Source organism: Egretta garzetta, unplaced genomic scaffold (assembly GCF_000687185.1).
Source record: "Egretta garzetta isolate BGI_Z169 unplaced genomic scaffold, ASM68718v1 scaffold107, whole genome shotgun sequence".
Taxonomy (NCBI): domain Eukaryota; kingdom Metazoa; phylum Chordata; class Aves; order Pelecaniformes; family Ardeidae; genus Egretta; species Egretta garzetta.
The window spans coordinates 4,125,178-4,143,605 of NW_009260399.1; the positions used below are offsets into that span (position 1 = coordinate 4,125,178).

The 18,428-nt window shown below is 40.2% G+C and overlaps 1 protein-coding gene across 1 annotated transcript in view; it reads right to left on the reverse strand.

Moving 5' to 3' along the window:
* SORCS2 (sortilin related VPS10 domain containing receptor 2) overlaps window positions 1-18,428 on the reverse strand; it is a 387,507-nt gene that overhangs the window by 337,823 nt on the left and 31,256 nt on the right. The window lies entirely within an intron of this gene.

The following is an 18,428-nucleotide window of genomic DNA, read 5'->3' on the forward strand; positions in this document are numbered from 1 at the left end:
TGAACCGAACTTGTAACTTCCGTGGTACAATATACTTACTCGACAATATATAGCTTATGGTACACAGAAGCATAATGAGACAAACTCTTTGAAGAGATCACAGTCTCCCTGTATTAAATCTAATCCTATTTCATACATGTAATATAGCTATAGAATATAGTAATGCTTCTTTTAGAAAATCCAAGACAGTTTGGTAGAAATATAAACTTTCTTTAATTTCAAAAAGATTTCCCTCTTTTTAAAATTAAGGTTAGTCAAAGCAGCACACAACATCGCTCTTCCCGGTTTTCCAATAGCCAGGCATAACTGAAGCAGCCAGGAGGGCCATGAAGACATTTTCGGATGGAAAGCAGCCCTACTGAACGAGCTGCTTTGCCACTCAATGCAGCACTTGAGGAACAGCAGTAGCCTTGTGCTATTCATACAGGAGAGGAGGAATCAAAGATTTTTAGGAAGAAAATGTCCCCTACCCCCCTCAAGGATATATCTTTTATATCTGACCCATAAAGTACATCTGCTAAAGATGCCAAAGTGAGATAATAATAACCCTGCTTAGGGCTAGAAGTGAACCACAGCGTTGTGAGCATCCACTGCTGCCCGCCAGAGCCCTGCGCATGGGGAATAACCTCGCTGCATGCAAGCACCACGTACTGTGGGGAAAAAGCCTCAATTCGAAGATTAGAGTCTAGCATTTACTGCAATGTAAAAAAAAAAAGGGAAAAGCTTGTAGCCCACTGAAAAATAAAATTTCCAAGTGAACTAAATATTAAATGATCAGGTCTGCATTTACTCCCGTATTTAATTTTATACTACATTTGATTAACTTGGGTGGCTTTGAAGATTTAAATGGCAACATGGAGAAAGTTTTGCACTGAAAACACACAAGGACATTATAAATCCTGTCAGGAAAGGCTATAGGAAAGCAGAAAATTTGACAGATGGAGCCGAAATACTGGAAGGTTTAGACACCTAAAGAAGCTGTCTGAGTTTGGAAATCAAGCATATTATTTAGTTAATTATTCCACTGCCTAATCTATGCAATGAAATAATTAAGTAAACTTGAAAGAGCTGCTATTCACACTGGTATCGTTTGATTTTTTCCAGGTTTGGCATTTCAGTGAAATAAATGTTTACACCCCTTAAAGACTATTCTTACAGTCAGGCTTTAAAATCAGACAAGCAATGAGTTGTTGGTTTGCACTTCTAACAACTGAAAGAAATTACTGAAGAGAGAGAAGCTTGACTGGTTTGGGGTATTTTTTGTTATTGGTCTGGTCTGGGTTTTTTTTTGTTAGTTATTTGTGGTGGTTTTTTTTTTAAATAAAGGCTGAGGACCAGATTTAACCCAAGGAATCAACTGCAGTGTATTATGTCTTGCACAAAGAAATGTAGAAAGTGACTGAATTATCCGTGCATGCACATACACTCCGACGCCAAAGCATTCACAGGTCAAAACAACCTTTCTGTCATTCCTGGGGAGGAAGCGGGAGGCAAGGGCAAAAGCTTCTCCTGAACTCCAACATACGAAGGAGGAGATAAAAATCAATGAGATTTAGAATCATGCGGCTGATGTCTTGCAGCTCCTTTCCATTTCACTCCCATGTCTCAGGCATTGAATTTTATCACTGACTTTGACTCTCAGCCTTACTTCAAATATATGCATTGAGGCAAGAAATGAAAGAGCACGGGAGATTTTCTGTGCTTGGGGCTGCAAGAAGAACAAAGACCATTGGTGAGTACGCTTTACATTCCAGCTTCCAGGACTCTAGTTTTCATTTTCTTCTTCTACCTTACTTGTATAGCAAAAACGGTGCAAAGTGAGCCCCTCTGGCAAATCAGAAATTCCCTCTTAATAAATGAGGAACATTATATACAGCTATTCTGCCTGTATCTGTAGGTTTCCATACCACCAAGGCAGGCATTGTTTCCTAAAATTATTTTTTACTGAGTTAATGAGAATATATAGGTTTTTCATTTTTTCCTCTCCTCTTTGGCACCCACAAGCACTTTAGTGAATTCTTAGCTGGATTTTATCAATTAGTTGATCAATCTATTTTCTACGAGATGCAAGCATTGAAGATGTGATTGAAGTACAAGGTTATTTAGTCTCCACACATTCACTGACAGCTAGAAAACAAAGTCCATCTGTCAGCAGCCAACAGCTTAGGGAAGGGAAGTGATTAAAGTGATTAAAAAGGGTCAAACAAACCATAAAGAACATTTGTATTCATAATTAAGTCATCTTTACCATAGCAGTCAGAGCAGTCGAGGATGCACTGATATCTGCAGGAGTACTAATGAGCAAGGGAAGAAAGCACAGGACTTGGAGCCAAAATCTGAAGGGGTGGATGACATGTATAGAAAATATTGTGGTAAACTTGTCAGATTTTGAAGGAGGCAATAACGCTTAGGACATCAAGTCTGCACTGTTTTAAGTCTCTCGATTTCAAACTCTGCATTTTATCTCAACTGTTCTCTTGGGGCTAAGAGCAACATACAGCTATGTGAGCCACCTCTGCATGAAACAGGTATTAAAGATATGCACCCACACTCAGACATTGAAAGCAATCCAGTTGGAATTACAGGAAGATTTGTGAGGCTGAGCTGCTGTGTACATGTGAGCTTCACCAGTTCAGATGTGGCCTCCACCCTCAACTATCAGCCCCCATCTTCTGCTCCTCTCTGCTTCTTAAAAAATCTCAACAGACACCCTTTCTCCAAGGAGCAGATTTCCTAACCAGCCCCACAAACCCTCCCTGCACACAGCCCTTTCTCACCGTGGAAGCATCCTGAGCCTGCCTGGGCAAATTCAACACCGGAGGAGACAGAAAGAAGAGTGGTCGGAGCCCCATCCTGAGCAGACTCTGCTGCAGGGTGGCCGTGCCATCTGTCTTGGGTTCATACCAGGCACTGACTGCTCCAGGGTATTTGCTTTCCCTCTATAACATTTCCTAAATGTAAATTTAAACCCATGGGGCTAGAGAGCTCTTTGCTGCCAAACAGACTAAACACTGCTGAGGGCAGGAGTGGGTGCCAGAGGGGCACGTGGAAGGTGCCAGAGGGAGCCAATACAGCTTAGTAAAACCCAAAGCCACCTCCTCAGACACTGGGAGAGCAGGAGGTAATATTAATACCATTGCAATTGTAACATAGAAGGGACAGCAAGCAGAAGATCTAGCGTGTTACATTAACAGCTCACACACGAGAAGGCCTGAATGAACGATTTTCACTGTAATACTGTGTAAATACCACTGAGCATCATTAAAAGGATGTTGTATTTGCAGATACCAGCTGCTGGAATGCAGTGATGGCACCGAGCCTCCATGCTGGCACAGTGGCACAGCTCTCCACAGGCTTTGCACCTGATGATTTGCTCAGCTCCACTGAGAAAAGTAAAAGAAGTTCTAGCAAAGACAAATATTTGCCTTCATCCATTGACAAAATCAACATGTCAGAACCCCAAAACCTCCAGGTTCATCACCCACAATCTGTTTCAGATATCTGGAAGTTTAAAAAAACACTATTGAAAAAAAATATGCTCAGCATCATACTGTGATACTGATGATCGTAACTTCACTGTGCTTACCTTGTGCAAAACACCTCCATACAGAAAAACAAATTCTATCTAAAAGTACAACCACATATTTTACTGGAAATCTGAAAACTCTGGAGGACCATTTTTCCAAAATTTAAAGCAACAGTTGGCATAAAAACTAAAAACCAACTAAATAAATTTAAGATATTAAAGTCTTAACAAAATATGAGGGTGCCTTTACAAGTAACCTTCTAAATTCCCAAGAAGTCACCATTACCTAGATGCACATAAAAAAGGACAAAAAGTTATCTTGCTTAAAATGAGACATGGAATTAGCAAGGAAAACAGAAAAGAAACTAGAACATATAAAGCACACGCAGGAAAAAAGAGAGCCTGTGGATATATAAGGCTGAAGAAAGGCGAGTGAATGACAACGCATAAAAGCTAATAGTGGGAAGATACAGGAGATCTGTCAGAGGTGAGCAGTAAAACTGTAACAGGAGATGTAAAGTACACAGAGATGCTCAAATGGGGTTTCCTGTTCTGTATTCAGCATGAAGCATCTCATGCAAAGTTGGGGATGGAATAGCAAGTTGGCCATATGTGATAAAGAAGGATGTTAGGCAACATCTGCTAAAATTAAATAATGTTCAAATCAGCAGCCTGGATAACACATACCCCTGAGTGTTAAAAGGACACGCTGAGGAGCTTCCCTGAATTGCTAGTATTAATTTTTAAACAAACCTTTGAAAACTAGGGAAATTCCAAAGAAATAAAGGACTGCCAAAGCAGATCCAATATTTAAATAAGGATAAAAGAGACAGGCCACTGACCTCTAGAATAGTTATTTAGCATTCAGTAAAAGGAGTGATTAATTTGGAATTTCACCAACAAAGAATTAGAGGCTAAAAATCTAATTAATGTCAATCAGTTAGTTTAATGGAAGGTTGGTCTTGTAAAACAAACCTATTGTCTTTTTGTGAAGAGATAGCAGGTCTGGTTGACAAAGGCAATTGTATGCTATAGTGCACTTGATTTCTCCATGGCATTTGACTTAGTACAACATGACATCTCAATTAAAAAATGATGATGTGGAATTAACAATGTGTACTTCAGTTGGATTCAATTGTAGTATACTCACAGGTCTCCAAATGTTCTTTATACCGACAACTTCTCATTTAGTGGAGCCGTAAGGGATTCATGCTTCATCTGAAGTTACTTTTATCAAAAATATAAGATCTCCTGTGGTAACAGCGGTAGGTGAGACAGCTTCTCAAAGGTTAGGGAAGAAAATGTGGTACCTGTGAAGTGATCTGAGTTGCTGCCTACAAACAGAATCTAACAAAATTAATTTTAATAGAACCAAATGCAAAGCAACACAAGGGGAATTAAGAATGGAGTTTTTCTGCGCCTACTGGGAACTTCAGGATTGTACCTGATTTGCCTACTTAAGGAATTTTGTTTAGATTTTTAAAATAAGAACCTGTGTTTCCTACAGAATTACAGAAAAAGAAATAGATACTTCCAGAGTTGGATGCCTGAAGGCTGTCGATTGGTCACTTCCATGGCAGCCACCCAATCTGGGAATTTGGAGAAGAGCTTCAGTGGAAGCGAGATAAAAAAGAGAAGCTGGACAAAAGAGAAGGATGAGAGCTTCAGGATAAACCCCTGAAAGACCTTCTTAGTGAAAAGCATCTTTGGGGGAAAAGAAAAATCAAATAAACGTTAGGCAAAGAGAAATTATCTCACTATTTTTATATTATTTGTGATGCCTCTGACAGAAAACCAGCATAGTGTCAACAATTTAAGAAACATGGGGAAATACTGGAAAACATTCAAAGGAGAGCCACAAAAATGACTCAAGCCTAGAAAACATGATTTATGATGTGAGATTTAAGAAGTGCAACATATTCAGATCATCAAAGAGAATGTTATAGGCTGACTTCATCACCACGCACAAGTATTTTCACACATAAAAGCTATCTGATAACAGGATGGAAATAGTTAATCATGCAGACAATGACATAACTAACTTCCAGTCACTGGATCTCATTAGCAAGTTAAACCTTGAAAGAAGCTTTTGATTACTTTCACAGCTGGGAAAATCAAATTGAAATATTTTACCAGGGGACTTTGCATTGCTTGAAGTCTTTGAAAGAAAATTATTCTATCCTTCTCGAATATATTTATCATCTTTTTTATTTTTTCCTGCAGATTCTTTAAGAATTTCTCTGCAGTTAACATGCTTTGTTGGGCTGGACAGGAAAGATCGTGTTTTAACTTTCAGGGGCAGAAAGACTAGAAAGGTAAACAGACTCCAAAACCTCTGCCTGCTCATCTCTTGCCAGGTCACAGGAGAACAAAGTTATTTGCCTTTCTCTCAAAAGAATCGATGAGTTCTGTTCTCCATTAAGAAAATAATTTTATTGAAATCTCATATTTTATGGGTTCCAAAATCACCCAGAGGTCAGAAACAACACCTCCTCCCTCCCATGCAGCTATCTAGACTTACTCCAAGGGGAGAAGAGGGAGAACTCTATTTAGTTTATTCCACAACATTAGAGATTAAGCACAAGCAAAAGATAAAACTAGAAAAATGGTTTTATCGACTCTTTCTTTTCTGATGGACTCATGTAATCATAGCTAATAAATTCCCTGTCATTCCAAGGGTATCAAATATTGGCAGTTTTGTGATCTCTCCTGCTCTCTGGCACAAAGAATTTAGTCTCCAGAAGACAAAAATTCTTTAATCTGAACAAAGGAGTATTTGGGTATAACAAAAAAAAGATTTTCTCTATGATTTTTTCTAAAGAAAATTAGAACTAAATCCTCTAGTGGTTCCTTTGGCCCTGAAACCCTGTGAAGTACAGCTTGTATCTTAATAGCAAATCTGGTGCTTCCATGGTTTTTGTATTGAGTTTCAGCATGTCAAAATATAACATGAAAGATAGGTAACATTTTCCGAATGGCCCTGATGGAGACTGTAATTGTACCAAGACCATGACAGTTATAAACAGAGAATAGTGTTCAAAAAGATAGAATTGCACAAAAGTGAGCACTTTTTGCATGGGATTTGAGAAATGCAGTATCTGTGTACCACTTAAGCTGTCAGTGATAGGAGCTGTGTACCCAGCCCAGGGAATCATTTTCCCAGAGCCACGATTGACCTTGAAGCCTTGTGTTTCCTAAATGCACAAAACTGGCCATTGGGATCCCCTGTAGGTGCCTAGAGAAAGCTCCTTGAATAGCCTCTGAGCGCAGCATGTATGAACTTTATAGCAGAGCCAAACCAGGATTTATGCCTGAACTAGAAGATTATCCATCTATTCTATCTTCCAGAATACAAGGCAAAAAATAGACTGCATTTTGTTCTCATCTGATTAATCTTCATTATTCAGGGCTAGGCACAATTCTGTGATACATCTCTTAGCTTAGCAGACTGGTTTTGCAGGCTATTTAGCAACCTTTAGTATCTTTAAAAGCAGTTAAAAAGCCTCACTCAATGAAAACTCCAAGAAAAGAAAACATTAGTCATCACATACAAAGAAATCTTTCAAAAGAAACAACAAAGTAAATGTGTGCATTCTTTCTAACACTAATAAACCATCATCACTAGCAAAGGCTAGCATGTACAACAGGTAGTTAATGCCTTCATTTGGTGGTGTCCAGAACCATCTGCCTACTCAACAGGATGCTAATGCTCTGAGTTACAGGGAGATACTCTGCATTGCATTTGCAGTAGAAAATTATAGAGCATCTGTTATTGAAGGTCTCTACTACGGCTGGACCTCCACAAGTCTGAGTAACAGTCCCTGTTATCTGCCCACAATATATCACCCATCTGGCATCTCCTAATATTTTCACCGTGCCGCCCAGATACACGTAACACACTCTGAACTGTGAAGTTATCCCAGTGTTTCAAATACCAACAAAGTTTCAAAGAAAGGAGCTAGCCCATTGCTAAGTAAAAGTTAAAAGTTAAAAAAAAAGACATCACAATGCATAAGGATCCCTGAGAACCTGCTACACCCTGTTTGGGCTGCAAGGCCCCGCTCCGCGTGTCCTCAGGGAACATCGTGTCACAAGGAAAATGCTCCCAGCTCTTAAACTTCCCAAAATTCTTGCACTAGAATGTGTCTAGAGTGCATGTGGCTTTCTTTATGTAACCCGGAGAATGTCTTTTGTTTCCTCAACTAAATCACTTCCTTAGGTTCAAAAAAGCCCCAATATGATTTTATCTTCATTACAGTTATAAAATACAGCACAGCTGCCACAGCCATTCTTCCTTCAGTAAACGTTTGGATACTCCCCACACACACTGTTTCTTCCAGTCAATTCATGTTTGTATGCCAGGAAAAGACACTTCACTTTCTTATCTGCTTTGTCACTGAGACACCAAAAAGCATAAGGTTCCCTGCAAAACCCACTGTCCCTTGGTCTACTCCTGGTGCAGAAAAAAAATGTGGGTGGAGAAAGGCAGGGAAGGATCATGAACTCCTGCAGCAAAACCTTCCAAAAGCAAATAAAGCTGTCTGTGCTGTTGCTTGGAAGTGTCTCGATAGCTTCCAGCCAAATGTTGGTGCAAGAAAAGATTATTTTTAATATCAGAACTGTTTCTAAGAGAATGCATATTCCCATGATAAAATCTAATGCAACACCATCAGGATTTGGCTCTAGACAACATCCACGACATTTTACAGCACTTATCAGCCCCACAGTTAGATGTTGCTGACAGGGTCTGCGTAAAGCGAGCTGGACAGTCAAGTTCTGCTGGAAACTTTTAGGCTCCCAGGGTCTGTTTCTGCTGGGATCTATGTCCACCTCCAGATCACCACGATGTCATCTCCAAGGGCTCTAACGCTCTCTCCTGCCAGAAACTGACAGCCTTCACTCACCGGGGTGGAGGGAAAGCAAAGCAAGCAGCTAAATCACATGGACACTTTAAAAACAATAAAAGTTGCTGCACAAAGTATACATCCTTGCACTTAGCAGCAACACATGGTGGGAATTTGCAGCTCCCATATGCTGCAGATTTTTTAAGTCCTATTTAACTTTAAAAACCAACAACAAAAAACACCCCAGAACATCCAGATGTTTTTGAAAAGTCCAAGACTGCATCCCATTTCATTACATATATTATTTCATCATCTCATGTTTTACAATACATTTCATATTACCTTTTCAGATCAGCAGTTTTTTCTAGCTTAGATCAGTGAGCCACAGGTCTGTGGGCTCTGAGCCTTTAACACCTCTGCAGGTTTTCCAGTTTGGCTTTCTCCCATTGATTGGCCACCATCCAAAACCCCAACTTCTAGCCCAGGGCTGCCCTCCCATCCCTGGTTTCCATTCCTCAGTTCTGATTCTGTCCGATGTCAGGCCACGTGAGAGGGGGGAAAAAAAAAAGTCACGGTTTAAATTAAATATTCAAAAGGGATTCTGTGGTTTCTTTAAAGTTTAATTTAATTTTGCAATTTTCCTAAAGGAAGCATATTCATTTCAGACTGTTCTGGCAGGATAGATAATTCACTCCAACACCTAAAAGAGAACAAAAGGTCTGAGTCTCAGGAATGAATTCAGAGAGCACCAGAGTCACTACGTTAAAGGTGATCTCTCACTTTCACAGGATAAATGTGCCACCAGTTCCAACACAACGCTTTGGATTATTAATTCCCACAGGGCATGACTGAAAGCGTCCTGCTCCCTCCACTGGCATTAGGATCAGCTCTGTCACACCTGCAGAGCAGCTCCTGGGAGGAGGAGGTTCCCGATAAAAACATCCTGCTTTTCTAAACAGCACTGACCCTTCCATCTTCAGCTCCCATGGAGAGAGACGTGAGAGATGGCCAGCCTTCTCTATAACCAACTATGTAATTTTTGTCAGTGACATTACGTAAGTAGGGTAATATAACCCTTCTGGCTTTACCATGTGCCCGACTCCAACCCATGCATTAGATAGTCATTCTGTCAGAACAGAGAGAAACAAATGTATTAGCAATCGTTAATGATTAGTGCAATCTACTTGTCTGTTTCCTGCTATTACGAGATCAAACGGAAACCTCAGCCTGGATACGTTACAGTCTCATTAAGCCTTAAAGCCAGAATGGAACAAACCATTGCTTGCAAATTCTCCTGAAATTCAAACCAGTCAGTCAGCACAGGATGGGATGAGCAAGCAAATAACAGGCTTTCGTAGTTAGTAAATTATGGACAAATGGGTTTACGGGGCAGAAGACCTCAGTTGTTAAAACCCAGACTCAGCTAAAGCAATTCATGCTAAATACTAGAAAAAGAGGTTTCATTCTTTCTTTTTATGGCATGGAACATACATTTGCCAATGTACAGAAGTAAACTAAAATGTGTTGTTATAACATTAGAATAAATAAGGCCACTGTCTCCCCAAGTGCTTTCCTGCATACAAACCAAGCAAACAAGACGACAGCATTTAGGAAAGAATGCAAACTGAGCAAGTAATTGTAGATACGCATTTACTATAAATTACATAGATCAGTATGAAACTGCACAAGGGAAGAGGATTTAGAAGGATATCATCAATAGTTGTGGTTTAACCCTGGCTGGCAACCAGGCACCATGCAGTGGGACGGGGGGAGAGAATCAGAAGAGTAAAAGCGAGAAAACTTGTGCGTTGAGATAAAGACAGTTTAATGGGTAAAGCAAAAGGCACACATGCAAGCAAAGCAAGGAATTCATTCCCTGCTTCCCATGGGCAGGCAGGGGCTCAGCCATCTCCAGGAAAGCATGGCTCCATCACACGTAACGGTGACTTTGGAAGACAGACGCCATCACTCCGCATGTCCCCCCCTTCCTTCTTCTTCCCCCAGTTTCTATACTGAGCATGACATCCTATGGTCTGGAATAGCTCTTGGGCCAGCTGGGGTCAGCTGTCCTGGCTATGCCCCCTCCCAACTTCTTGTGCCCCTGGCAGAGCTGAGAAGTCCTTGGCCAGTCTAAGCACTACCCAGCAACAACCAAAACATCAGGGTGTTATCAACATTCTTCTAGTACTAAATCCAAAACCCAGCACTCTACCAGCTCCTAGGAACTCTGTCCCAGCCGAAACCAGGACAATAGTCTACTCCCATTTGGGTTTTGTTAAATACATTGTATAAAATCTAATATTAACTTCATTAGTATAAGAGTGCATAGACAGATTTGCAAGTTCAGTCCAGTCTTCGAAGGAGAGCTGCTTAGCAGCCACAACAAACATAAAAATATAAAAAAATTATCTTCTGCTTCATACTGTGAAGTCCTATGACAAACGTGAATATCATCTTGAGACTTAAGGTAATTTTTGTTTCTTTTAAATGACCTCTTTCCTTTCAGGAAGAAACATAATCACCTCAAAATCCCGGCTTTTTTTTTTTTTTTTTTTTTAAAGCATTGCAAAAGAAAATTTCTGTTCGTTGGGAAAAAAACTTCAAAATACGGGTCTTAAAGGCAAAAATGCCAAAAGACAAGCAAAAAGAATTCAAATTTGATTAAGTCAAGCTTGTTTCTGACTTCTGAATGGATCGGCTTGACAACACTGCTGAGGGTCCTGAATGACCCCAAAGATTTAGGTCATGTTGCATCCTTGTATACAAATATAATTTATTAACAAAGATATACTTCACTAGTAAGTCAGGAAATATTTCAGCAGTCCCTTATCTCTTATGCCACTTGAATTATTATTCTTCACTATTGAAATCTGTTTCTCAATCTAATTCACATCTCAACTCAAACAAATGGTCTTTCTAAAGAGTCCAGACTTTCACTAACAAAAGTGATGAGAACCCCATGTTGCATGTGAAAAAGCTGTTTTGCATATTTATGATGTTAAAGTTACATCAGAAAAAGTGGAATCTGAGGTTTCATTGAAAACTAATGCAATATGCACTGCTCTACCTCAAAGAAAACTTGCATTATGACCTGATGTTCCTTGGTGTCTACCTGCTGTTCTGGTATCTCATAAGGGAATGGGAAGCACTCACCAAAATTTGCTATTTAATCTGCACAGAACACAGGTTCCCAGTGATGATTAATATAAAAATTTTCATTACATTCAAGTGCATCATTAAATTCAGGGATTTGTTCTGATCCTCTAGAGAAAGGAGATCTAAAAGCAATGTCTGAATCTAGATTTGCTCCATTTCCTTCCTTAAATCCCATCTCTGGGAAATATTACCAAGGAAAGTACAAAATAGGCTGCAAGCTACCAGAAAAGTCATTGTGAAGGAAGAACTGCCTATATGAAGACACATGCTCCAACTGTAAATTAAATCAGATGAACATGCATATATTTAGCTAACCAAGATGCACATGCAATGTTATATAAAACATAATAATCAAATGAAAAATAAACAAACTCAGTAGTAGAATTCTGGATTACAATGTGTTCTCTGTGTCTAAACAGGCATTAGAAGGTCTTTGAAGGGATAAGAAGAAAGAAATGGAGAATATTGCAAACGTAGACTTGAAATGAAAAATCTACAGAGAATTACGCATGGACACACACGAAAAAATTGTGTGGGCCTTGCACAGGCCTTCTTTGGTTTTAAAGGCAGTTTAGTTAATAGCAAGAGATTTTATATTTTCCAGGGAGACTTTAAAAGTAATTATTGTCCTTATGTTCTTTGTCCATAAGTCTTAAGTGGCAGCCAGCAGAATTTCATTTTCTTTCCTTATTTCAGCAATAAATTTCCTTAAAGATATTCTCTTGTGTCCTGACAGCAAAAGCAGTATTCATAAATGGGAAAAAAAAAAGAAAAAAAGAAAAAAGAAAATAAAAGAAAATTTCCCCAGTTAACTCATTTTCACAAAATAAGCCTGAGGAATGGAAGAACTGCTGAGAGTACAGCAAAACCCCAGAATTTTTAAAGGTTCTCAAATCTGACAGTAGAAGGGAGAGATCTCTGGGCTCAAGCCCACATTCTGAATGTGCCCTCAGTCCTTAAACACTACCTCTTTAAGAACTCAATATCAGGTCAATGGCTTTTAGCAGTAAGAAAGGGTACTCACAAACTGCATCTGGATCTAGGGTTAATTTTCATTTTGGGTAGATCACTACTTAGAAAGAACAAGTGTAATGGGGACTTATAGTTCATCTAAAAAACATTCAAACAAGAAAATTTACACACTTTCTAGGTCCTTTATTAATTTTTAAATTGTGCATAAGTAAAACGCCAACGGATATTTATATTTCTGTGATATCTTTCCTCAAAGATCAACTTAACGCATTTTCCGCCTCTTACTGCAACAACTTCCTATGGAACAAGAATTTTACTCTTGGTTCTATAAAGGACATAAAGCCAGAATATATCAGGTTCTTAATACACAGCAAGTTAATCTATGAAGCATAAAGGTTCACCACTTCCTAAAGCAAAATAACATTTTTCTTTCCATCCAGCACTGTACAGCCAAATAAAGGGTGGGAAATATTTCATTCTGCTTATGACTCGCAGTGCTGAGTTCCTGGGTTGCTCATGCCTGGCAGTGCTGTGTATCTAGGTTACTGCATGGCTTGGGACAATAGGTGCTGTTGGAAAAAACAGTACGGAAAGAAAGAGGTAGAAATAATCTCCCCTGTTGTAGCAGGAAAGAGGAAACAGATGATCCTCTGGGCTTTCTTTCAGTGTGGGAACATCCTGCAACTTTAAAACATTTATTTGAAAAATTAGTATTTTGCAGATTAGACTCAAATGAAAGTTCATAAATGGCAACGCACCAGAGCATGCAGCTGAGCACTCCTGTCACCATGGGGATCCCTCCAATAACCAAGGAAAATCTTGAACTATATTAAGAAGCACAACACTAACAGTTTCACAGAATCACAGAATCGCAAGGGTTGGAAGGGACCTTGGGAGATCATCTAGTCCAACCTCCCTGCTAAAGCAGGCTCTCCTAGAGCATTCTACACAGGACTTCATCCAGGCGGGCCTTGAATATCTCCAGAGAAGGAGACTCCACAACCTCCCTGGGCAGCCTGTTCCAGTGCTCCGTCACCCTTAGAGTAAAGAAGTTCTTCCTCATATTCAACTGAAACCTCTTATGTCTCAGTTTGCACCCATTGCCCCTAGTCCTGTCACTGGACACCACTTCAAACAGACTGCTTCCATCCTCATGACTTCTGCCCTTAAGATATTTGTATGTGTTGATAAGGTCCCCTCTCAGTCTTCTCTTCTTCAGGCTGAACAAGCCCAACTCTCTCAGCCTTTCCTCGTAGGGGAGGTGCTCCAGACCCTTTATCATCCTAGTTGCCCTCCTCTGGACTCTTTCTAGGAGTTCCTCATCTTTCTTGAACTGGGGAGCCCAGAACTGGACACAGTACTCCAGGTGGGGTCTCACCAGGGCAGAGTAGAGGCGGAGGATAACCTCCCTCGACCTGCTGGCCACACTCCTCTTAATACACCCCAGGATACCATTGGCCTTCTTGGCAACAAGGGCACATTGCTGGCTCATGGTCAGCTTATTGTCCACCAGGACTCCCAGGTCCCTCTCAGCAGAGCTGCTATCTAGCAGGTCACCCCCCAGCCTGTAATGGTGCATGGGGTTCGACCTCCCCAGGTGCAGCACTCCCCAGGGCAGGCAGGAGTTTTGTGTCATCAGCAAACTTGCTGATGGTACACTCCGTCCCCTCGTCCAGGTCATTGATGAACAAGTTGAACAAGACTGGGCCGAGTACCAAGCCCTGGGGAACTCCACTAGTTTGTACCCTCCCCCCACCCCAAGATCTCGCTTTTATATCCCAGAAATTCTCAGTATGTACAGAAACATGGACCTCCCCTTAAAACACCCCCAGACAAATTCTTAGATAATTTAAATTAAAGTAAAACTCATTAGAGCTGATGGAGACAAACTCACACCTTCAAAGACATAGCCCATCATCTACCTCTAGTTGCTTATAGTAACATTAGCTTATTTGAGTTGGTCGGCAAATGCTGGGAGAGCAGATGGGCTTGTTAATAGACAGACAACAGTCTCTGTGCAAGAGACCACAATGAAAATGAGAAAACCAAATTATCATTCCTAGCTGCTGTCAGTGTTTATTCCCATCCAGGTATTCCTAAGCCACAAGCATCAGTTTTCAACAAGGTATAGCCATTAAACCATTTAATTTGGCACAGATGCAATGTAAGCATAAGTGTCTTATCACAGACTGTGAGTAACATTAAATAATCCAGCAAGGCCAAGGAAAGCAATGTGAATGGCTTGAAAAAGTTAATTAGACTCACAAAAACTATCGACCCAATTAGTACTAATTGACAGCCTTGTTGGCAATTGCACACTAGATGTTAGCGGTTCAACAGGCAACAGGAACGGAGCCTGCCCTCTCCCTCTGCTAGAGGTGGTCCTTCCAAACAGCATTGAGCTGAGAAGCAGTTCCTACCATGACCTTCGCTGAACCTGTTCTGCAGATAAAAGGCGGCCTTTACTTCCCAACACTATGATTCTCTAATTTTTCAAAACCACGAGGGGTTTATTAAATATTTCTCCTTCAGATACCATAAGGTATTCTGGAAACAGGGCAGGAGGGAGTTCTCAGTTATTATCTATCTTCAAAATAACATTAAGTGATAAATATATATTCTACATATTAAATCCTGGAGTACCCTGTGAGTATGCAAGCCTGATATCCACTTCCATATTATTTCCCTTATCATTTCATATATGCACTTCTATTGCTTATACGGACAGACTAAAAACAATCTGTCTTCACCTAACACGTGTGGGTCAAATATGACTATTGCCCCTTCCAAAAATTGCTCCCAAAAATCCAGTTTCATTCAGTGTCTGGAGCCAAGTCTTGCAATTCTTGTTTAGAACAGCGTTGTAAGTAAGAAAGGTAGAAGGACGCAAACATCCAAGGATTCTTACTTATACGAATGCACCTCAATGGCTTGATCCCTCTCATAAGCCCTTTATAAGGCACCTTTATTACAAGGAAAAGAAACAGTACTAAAATAAGAAAATTCTAAAATGTGTGCATACATATATGGTAAATATCCAGCCCCACAGATACAGCAGCAGTAATCCCTCACCTCAGTTTGTACAGATGCTGATGGTGAAATTGCCCAATGCAAAGATCTCGGGAGGCTGCACTATGTAGTCTCCAAAAGTCACTTCCAGCCAACACGTCTGTGATTCTATGATCTTGCTTCTACAACTCACTTACCCCTACATCTGAGTTTTAAACTGTGGTTTAAACTGTGGTAGTCTCAGAGACTAGACCACACACAAACAAATCTTTTCCACTCCCTAACAAAGGCAATTTGTGTTCATCTGATGTCAAGATACTTCTTGCACTACCTCTGTGCTGTGCCATCTCTGCTCAAACCACCATCACTTGGCCAGGGGCAGTTTGGAGATGTACTTGGAGATGCTCTTAGCTCAGCTTCATCCTGACACCTGCAGCCTCCATTGCACTCTGTAGCATGTGGACATAGAAGTCTCTCTCATCTGGTAGGAGGTCCAGGTCCACAAGATCCCCAGGCTAAAGATATAACAACCATACTTTCAAACGTACTTCTTCCAAGGAAAGACAGCAATAAGAGAAACTTGAGCATTGTGCACTCAGTTCTGGCACTGAATGGAGGAAGAAATTCAGCAGCATAAAGGACCCTTGGGAAAGCTCCTTTCCTTCTGTCTCACCTCTCTATTTACATCAGCTTCACAACTCAGCCATGTAACACAGTTGTCCTCTGATGACTTCTCATTCTCAGAGCTGAGTCCTCATTCTAGTCACCATTTCCAAAGGTGGGAAACCTGCCTCTGGCCTGCTCAGCCAAGAGAACACCAGATATCATGCAAATGGGCAACTCCAGCTGCAGTCCTGATTTGGGGCAGATCTTCCCCTTCAGAGGAGTTTATAAAAAGCACTTGATATATGGTATATGAAATACTCTTCTTTTTTGGTATATGAAATACAGTTAAGCCTCTTTTAGACATCACCAGGACGCTGTATCCTCACTTGAAATAAACCCAAGACAAAGGAAAAAAATCTTCAGTGCTACCACCCCTGTAGGAAGGACCTGCTAAAGACATACGGGTCATTTGTTCAAATATTCTATGGCTTGAAGAATAGTTTAAGAGTGCAACAGCATGAGGGGTATCGCAAGAATGAATTTTACTTTCCAGGAAAGACATCAAAACCAGACGTTTTGTGGCACACATACCAGCATATCCTTTCAGTTGCCTTTGAGTATATTTTCTGCTCTTTGGATTTCAAATGTTCAAGCAATAAAACAAGCTCTCATTTTTTAATTAACTTTCCTGTAGGCAAGGTTGAAGAAGGAATATCAGTGAGCGCCTCTGAAGTGGGAGCTAGCACAAAGCCCCACTAATAGGCCCATTGACCCAACATTCACAGGCTTTATCATTGCTAAAATATTTTCCACCAATCCAGGCAGCAACAAATAACAGGTTTCGAAGTTCTTAGTAGTGATATGTTATCAGGGAATATACAATCAACTGCTATATGAAAAGGTTGACTGTTATTACTCTTCAAAGTGCATTTATGTATTCTGCTCTCTTGCTTGCAGTACCAGGGCACACACTGCATATTTTAATAGGATGAAATGGAAATGTTGGGCAGCTGCTGCTCGTTATTCACACTCTTTGGGCTGAAATTTTTTAAGATAGAAATGCTCTCTTAATCAAAGGTGTGCTTACTGAGAGAGAATATGTCATAAAGACAAAACTATCTCCTTCTCTCACAGGAGAGCAAACTCAAATGGGATAAAAGGATGTATATCAGACAACCACCTGTAGGAGACTTCATGAAAAGTGCAATTCCTTTGGATACTGGGTATCTATTCTTGCCAGTCACAGTTTACAAACTGGCAAAGATTGGACAGAGGAACTTACCTAAATATAATCAGATCTTAAGGAATGAATAGCCCATCAGGTTTACACCAATTCCTTCCTGTATCCTGCTGCTTTTGGAAGAACTACTCATAAGTAATGCGCTGAAAACTAAGCATCAGTGACTTCAAGCCCAAACACTTAACATTTCCTTACTGCCTGAAGCTTTTGTATTCTAGTTCTACCAAACTATTAATGTTGCTGTCTGCAACCACATAATACTAACTACATTGTCTGCCACTCTGGAAAAGGAGGAACATAAAGCAAAGCACAAGGTTTATTTTTAATTTATAGCTACCACAATAAGTTTTTCATTTGCTACTTACAATTAGCAACAGTTTGGCCTATACCTCAAAAAACATTTTCCAAAATACTAAAACAGTCATACTGGTTTGTTTTGATTTTAATTTAGTCCTTGTCCTGGTTTTGGCTGGGATATAGTTAAATTTCTTTCTAGTAGCTGGCATAGTGCTGTGTTTTGGATTTCAGATAAGATAAGAATAATGTTGGAAAAAACTGATATTTTCCTTACTGCTGAGCAGGGCTTACACAGACTCCAGGTCTTTTCTGCTCCTCACCCCACCCCACCAGCCAGGAGGCTGTGGGGGGCACAAGAAGCTGGGAGGGGGCACAGCCAGGACAGCTGACCCCAACTGATCAAAAGGATGTCCCACACCATATGACATCATGCTCAGCATGTAAACTAAGGGAAAAGCTGGCTGGTGGTCTGCTGCTCGGGATCTGGTTGGGTATTGGTCAGCAGGTGGTGAGCAACTGCATTGTGCATCACTTGTTTTGTATATTCTTTTATCATTATTATTATTATTTTCTCTTTCTATTCTGTCCTTTTAAATGGTCTTTATCTCAACCTTTATTTTTTTTTTTAATTCTCTCCCCCATCCTACTGTGTGGTGGGATGGCTGTGTGGTGTTTAGCTGCCTGTGGGGTTAAATCACAACAGTCCTCTAATAAAAAAAAAAAAAAAAAAAAAAAAAAAAAAAAAAAAAAAATTAATTACATAAATTCTGTCCCCAAC